Genomic DNA, 7,403 nt, shown 5'->3' on the forward strand with positions numbered 1-7,403 from the left:
ACAGCTTGTACTAAATACTCCAAATAACCTCTTTCTGTGATATTAATGACTCTATGATATAATGTGCAGTATTCAATGCCCTCCTCTGTGAGAAGTTTTGAAGTGGGTGGCATTAATTAGGAATAGAGATTGTGGATTTATGTTACAGCTGCCTTCTTGTCTCTGCCCCAGTTTCATGCAAGCCAGGAAGACTTGTGAATAGTGTTCCCAATACATGTAAATCTAATTCCAGTCATGTGCATTTACTGCAGCACTGACCTATGATTGTTAATTAGTATGTTACCATTGACCTGCCCCAAGGGACCCCTCAGGAGGGTTGTCACTGCTCGCTCACAGAACAATCCCCCTTACTGCTGTCAGAGACAAAGCACCTGGGCTTCTATTCCCAGGTCTCACTGTCTTTTTTTTCACAGTCTCAGATCTTGCTTTGTTACATCCAAATCCAGAACAATCCAAACCGATCAACACAAATTAAGTGAGATTGACTACAATGCCAAGATTTTTCTGACTCCTTTGAAAAGTGGCTTCTGGAAAGCCAACCAATGGAGTTGGATAAATGGAAACTGGCAGATGTAGTGCACTTGCATTTCCAAAAGGCATTTGATAAGGCTGCCACATCAAAAATGCTGCACTATACGAGAACTGATGAGGTAGGTGGTATCATATTAGCATGAATGGAAGATTAGCTAGGCAACGGAGTAACACTCAGTTGAGACTTTGAACTTTAGAGGTTGTCAGCCAATAAAGAAAGGGCCAGAAATAGTATTCTTTTCAGATTTCCCTCGTGAATTTATTTAAACAGTCAAGTATAAACCATCAGCGATATAGTATTTGCTGTCCATCAGTAACCGTGCAGTAAAGCGTCATTACAAAACAGTAAAGATACCATTAATTCTATATATACCAGGTTTCTTAAAACAAATTGTTCCAGCCTCTACTAGACATGCCTTTGGAGGTTAACTTCTTCAGTCAAATTGTGTCATTATGACAAACAACTGTTGCTAATGGGCTCTGGTCTCAACGTGGATTGTTTCTCAGGAATAGTCATTAAAATTCTGAAATATGGAATCATTGAGGGGATAAGAGATATTAGAGAATGAACAGATTTTAAATGGAATGAAATGAACTGAATGCCAGTAATTACACTGTCAATGATCAATTGTCCCACCTTCTGTTTGAGAAACTTTCGCAGTTTCCTGAAGTATTTGTGAATGGTGGTGTTTCCGCTGAGTCTGGCCTCTGTTCCAGATCTCTTAACACATTCATCTACTTCCCTGAACTGTCGATCAAGGAGAAGCCAGACATTCTACACCTTGTCCGGGGCCCAAGTGACTGTAGATCTTCTTGATGTGACGCAAGGTTTGATGAAGTATCTGGATCCTGTCCTGGGCCTGAAAAAAAAACACACACAGGGATCTTAGAGAAGGAACTGTTTCCCATTTCATCTAATTCCAACTGCTAGAAGCAACTAGGGAGGACATGAGGAAGAATGGTGTCACATGGAGTGTGATGAGTGCCTGGAATTCTCTGCACTTCTTGGTGCTTGAGAAAGCCTCAACTCATTTAAAATGAACCTGGATCTGCACTTAGCTCTGTACTCTGTAAAACTGGAGTTGGAAATTGAATTTGACTGTGTGCTGAGTATATTCACCTAACATAGACACGGTGCACTGAATGGTCTCTTTCTGTGCATTTTCTATTTCAGTCAAACCTGACTTCAAACAGCACATGACACTTTTCTGAATCCAGTGGATATCTGATATTGAAACTCTAAGTTGTTGATCTTAAATGCTTTCCAGAAAACTTCTGTCAGAAGATTTAAAAATAAACTCCAGTCCAGTGTCCACTCACCTGTAAACCTTCTGGAAGCTTCACCAAGTTCAAGAGCTTGAATTTGAGCATGGACCTGTCTTTCAAACATTATCAGAGAAAATGAGAGCCCTGCGAGAAGACATTCATTGATTTAGCAAGATCAGGAACAGAAATACTGGAGAATCGCTTACTATTAATGGTATAATGGAGCAAAACTAAAAACTATTCAGCAATGACCAGACCCAGTGAGATTCTGATCCTGTTTTGGAGGCATGTGTGTGTGTGTGTGTGTGTGTGTGTGTGTGTGTGTGTGTGTGTGTGTGTGTGTGTGTGTGTGTGTGTGTGTGTGTGTGTGTGTGTGTGTGTGTCTGGCCTCTGCTGGGAGCTGGCACTGCCCAAGCTGCCACTGTCTATTGGAGGAATAATGAGTGAGGTGTGGGCATACCATTCAAAAAATGAAATACAGTAGAATGTCTCAGTGGTGAATTTATTTAAATAGTCCAGGACAAACTATCAGTGATATAGTATTTGCTCTCCATCAGTAACCATGCAGTAAAGTATCATTACAAAACAGTCAATATACCATAAATTCTGTATATAACAGGTTATTTAAAACAAATTGTTCCAGCCTCTATCTGTCCGACACTGTCTGCAGCCTTTAACACGTTTGATCACATCATATCGTCGGCCAGCCTTCACCAGCAGCTGGCTGCGATTGTAATTGCCTCGTTCTACTCTGACCCATGTAATTGTAGCGAGCAAATCACCCGCAGCGACTTCTTTTCCTGATCTCACCGTGTTCCTCCTGGTATCTCCTCAGGATCTACACTCTTCATAATCAACCTATCCATGGATGTTGTTACACACATTTGGAGCAGGCATGAATTGAAACTAGTTCTCCATGCTCAAAGGCAGAGGCACTACCACCCTGGTGCATTTCGCAGCTACACACTGCCGAGTGGTGGCATCATCTGACTTCAGTTAGTACTTATCTGCATTCAGAACAAAATTCTACCTCACCATCAGCTTTCTCCACTCCTCCAGCCTCTGAACTATCAGACTGCTGATCCAAACTTCTCTTTTCATGGAGAAGAAGTTTCTTTCAATTAAAAATCTGAAGGCTTGTCTTATGAAGGAAGGTTGAAGGCCTCAGGTAAGTATCCATTAGCATATACAATAATGAGAGATCACCTTATTGTAAAATATGGATTCTTGGGGGGGGATTTGACTAAGTAGATGCTGAGATGTACCCCTTTATGGGGGAATCTGTAACATATTTGACAGTTTCAGAATCAGGTACCCCCTACTTAAGCTGAAGACGAGGGGGCTTTTCTAATGAGGGTGCCGGGAAAGGCAAGAATGTAAAGTTACAATCATAGTCAGGGCAGTCATAATCTTATTAAACAGTGGAGCAGGTTTAATGAGACTAATAGCCTATTCATTTTCCTATTTCCAATGTTGAGACCACTGAAACTACTGTTAGAGTCCCCAGCAGAATATCTCTTCCCCAGTCATGGATGCCATCCCTCTCCCTGGAAACTGTCTGAGTCTGAACCAGACTTTTTGCAAACCTGCTTTCATGTTTGACCCAGAGGTGAGTATGAATAAGACTGCCTACTTCCACTTCGATAATGTCCCCTGACTCTAACCTACATCAGTAGCTACTGCTGAAATACTCATCTCCATTTATACTCCCATTTGCCTCAGTTTGCAATGTTTGCTTCCAGCCTCCCTCAAGATCAATTCCCTTCCATAAGGCCATAAATTGGAGGAGCTGAAGTTGGCCATTCAGTCCATCCAGCCTGCTTCACCATGACTGAGCTGTTAACCATCAACTCTACTTTCCTGCCCTTTCCTCACAACCCTTGATTACTGGTTAAGAAGCTGTCTATCTCAATGTTAAGTATACTTAACAACCCAGACTTGTTAGACCTCTGCAATTAAAAAAATCACAAATTCACTATCTCTGACAATAGAAATTTCTCATCTCTGGCTGACTGCACACTCTGAAACTGTGCCTGTGACACGAGTGTTTCCCTCGAAAGAAAACAACATCTCTGCATCAACCCTGTGAAGTTCCTAAGAATCTAGCATTGTTCAATAAGGTGGCCTCTCATTCTTCTAAGCTCCAAAGAGTCCAGGCCCAATTAAGGGGTGATAGATTTAAGACAGATGTCAGAGGCAGGTTCTTTACTCAGAGTGGTAAGGGCGCGGAACGCCCTGCTTGCCAATGTAATTAACTCAGCCACGTTAGGGGCATTTAAACAGTCCTTGGACAAACATATGGATAATGATGGGATAGAGTAGGGGGAGGGGCTTAGATTAGTTCACAGGTCAGCGAAACATTGAAGGCTGAAGGGCCTGTTCTGCGCTGTATTGTTCTCTGTTCTATGTTCTAATCTACTCAACCATTCCTCATAAGACAAACCGTCCCTATACAGGCTCAACTTAGTGAAGGTTCTCTGCATGGCCTTCAATGACAATATATCTTTCCTGAGATAAGGGGACCAAAACTGGTCACAATATTCCAGGTGTGGTCTAACTAATGTCTTGTTTGTTTTTAATAAGACTCAGCTATTTTTATACTCTGAAGCCTTTGAATTAAGGCCATCATTCCATTTGCTTTACCTGATACTTGCTAAACTTGAATTTTGTGATTCACGCACAAGGACTCCTAAATCTCTGTTCTTTTCACTTTCTACCATGCTTCTCCATTCTTCCTGCTCTATTCTTCCTGTCAATGTGCATAACATCAGATGTTCCAACATTACATCCTGCATGTTAAGTCTTTGCCTATTCACTTATCTTGTCTAAATCCTTCTGCATACTCATGACATATTTCTCAACATTTACCATCGACCTATTTTTGTGGCATCTGTAAACTTGACTCTGTATAAATTTGACTTTCCTGATTCAAATCATTAATAATGGTCTGAGAATCAATTGTACCCTTCAAATTTGATTTCCCCTTTACTTTAATTTTGATCCTTTTCATTCAGTTTAATCCTCAACCCTCAGACATTGACAGCTTATTCTGTTCACCAATAGATTCTCCATTTTTAACATGTACCACCTGGAAGACACGCTGACCTATATGCTCCTCTGTATGTGATTTGCTCAGTTCCTCAGCAGCTGATTTCCTAGTTCCATTCAGCACCAAACATCACAGTTTCACAGCATGGTGACTGTACAAAAGATGCCATTCAGCCTCTCTCCTGTATGTTGGGTCTGTGAAGATGAGTTGGTTTGTCTAATTTAACACACTTGGTCTTGTACATTCATCTTTTCAAGAAAATATTCCACCTTCTCCTTTGATTGCTCTCCACCACAATCTCAGGCAGCCTGTGCCAGCTCCCAACCACTCATTTCATGAAGAGGCCATTCCTCATGTCACCATTGGATATTTCTGCCATTACTTGAAATCTCTGTCTGCTTCTGCCCATCCATTGCATCAATGGGGAACATTTATCCCTGTCTACTCTGTCCAGGCACCTCATCACTTTAAATACCTCAGTAAATTATCCACTCAACATGCTTTTCTGCAAGGAAGCCACTCCCCAATTCTCCAATGTAAATGCAGTAATGAAGTTGCTCATCCCTGCACCTATCCTTCTGAATCCATCAGAACTGCTTTAGTTTGTTGCTAAAGTGTAGTGCCCAACAACCACATGATATTCCACTGAGGCCAAACCTATACTGTTATTTAAGTTTAATGTAATTTCTTTACAGATAATATTCTCTAGCCGTATGGATAAAGTCTCGGGAGGTAGATAAATTTTGAAGTTCTATCACGTTGTCCTCTCTGTCAATTTGTCATGGATTTAAGCGGATATATGCAAAAGGCCCTCTGCCACTGCGCCCCTTGACAATTTAATCATTTTGTTCGGCGGTGCTTGCTATCAAAAATAAATCGCTTCTCATTTCAACTAAGTAATTTCAGTCCGCCACATGCTGAGCCGTTCTACACAAAAGTTTTCTCATTTGAAGTTCTACATTTTGTCCAAAATTCCTTGTCGCTATCAAACGTACCAACAAAGTACCATGATCACCCTGACTGTCATCCCTCACAAATAATTCCAGCAACTTTGTTAACAGTGACCTTAATCCAACATATCCACCTCCCACATAGCAGTTCCTAAAGTATAAGGGACAGAGTAAGATCCCAATCCTGTTCTGGGGGCAGCTGACACTCACCATTTCGTTCAGTTTGCTCAGAGTCTCTGTGTTGAGAACTTGCTGCAGCCTCTCACAGCCCAGACTCAGGCTCCCGGACACCAAACCCAGCACCATCCAAAATCTCCAAACCGTCGCCAGACACATGTTGTACCGAGACAGAAGGTAGCACCGAGGTGGAAGATGAGAAAGCGGTCAGTGTGCAGTCGGAGCGGATTGTGACCCGGGAGCGACCGCCTGTGCTGCCGAGTGCTGTGAGTGTGAGCCTGGGCTCTGCTGGTTGCTCTCACCGGCACTGCCATGCTGGCGGCTCGAAAGGGGCACATTACATTCCAAAAGTGAAAACTGCTCCCAGGATTTTTAGAGCGCCTGGAGCAGGAGTGTGTGCTGTTGCTTTCTGAGGTAAGGAATCGAAATGCTGGAGATTCCCGAAGCTGCGGCTGGAAAATCCCGGGTCGCTAATCGCAACCTGCGCTCGATTTGCAGCTGAATGTTGAGTGTGTTCAGATGATCGGGCACTGAGCTGGTGCAGGGGGAGGCTCTGTACTTGGCTGGTGGGATTGGGGACTGGGTCGGGATATGTACTTGGGGCTGGATGTCCTAATCCGGATTATAGAGACCCCGTACGCGGAAATCCCCGGTGTCACGGCGCTAGTCGCGTTCCCATTTTCCAGGTTGGAGATGACAGGGAGCCCGGGTCACAGGCCTGGCTCACCGGCTGCTGGCGACTGTCTCCGCTCACATTCACCTGGCCCAGAATCCGCTCCCTCACTGGAGCAAGGTTCCCACTTCCAGCTCGGATTCCGGAAATATTTTCAGGATCCCTATGGAATCACCAGGATCCTAGTCCGAAAGTGATCCCTCTCCCTTTCCTTTCATCGCTTCTTTCTGCTCTCTCTCTTTCCCGGGAAAGTGTCTTTGTCGGTTTCTCTCTGCAAATGTACCTCGTGTCTATTTTCTCAAAAGCGAAAGTGCCTCAGGGAAAGTGACGCGTTTTGTCATTTCCGAAAGGGAGAGGAGTTTGTAAACACAGCGGGTCAGACTGAGAGGGGGCAGGACAAGGAACATGTGGGAAAGTGTGGAGCTGGATGAACACAGGCCAAGCAGCATCCTCGGAGGACAAAAACTGATGTTTCGGGCCTAGACCCTGCATCAGAGAGGGGGATGGGGAGAGGGTTCTGGAATAAATAGGGAGAGAGGGGGAAGCGGACCGAAGATGGATAGAGGAGAAGATAGGTGGAGAGGAGACAGACAAGTTAAAGAGGCGGGGATGGAGCCAGTGGGGGTAACTATTTGTGGGGAGGTAGGGAGGGGATAGGTCAGTCCTGGGTGGATAGAGAGGTCAAGGAGGCGGGATGAGGTTAGTAGGTACGAAATGGAGGTGCGGCTTGAGGTGGGAGGAGGGGATAGGTGAGAGG

At 43.9% G+C, this 7,403-nt stretch overlaps 1 pseudogene; it reads right to left on the minus strand.

Moving 5' to 3' along the window:
* Positions 1 to 858: 858 nt before the first annotated feature.
* LOC132206118 (uncharacterized) lies at positions 859 to 6,928 on the minus strand (annotated as a pseudogene).
* Positions 6,929 to 7,403: the final 475 nt, after the last annotated feature.

This window comes from Stegostoma tigrinum, chromosome 31 (assembly GCF_030684315.1).
Source record: "Stegostoma tigrinum isolate sSteTig4 chromosome 31, sSteTig4.hap1, whole genome shotgun sequence".
In the NCBI taxonomy this organism is placed as follows: domain Eukaryota; kingdom Metazoa; phylum Chordata; class Chondrichthyes; order Orectolobiformes; family Stegostomatidae; genus Stegostoma; species Stegostoma tigrinum.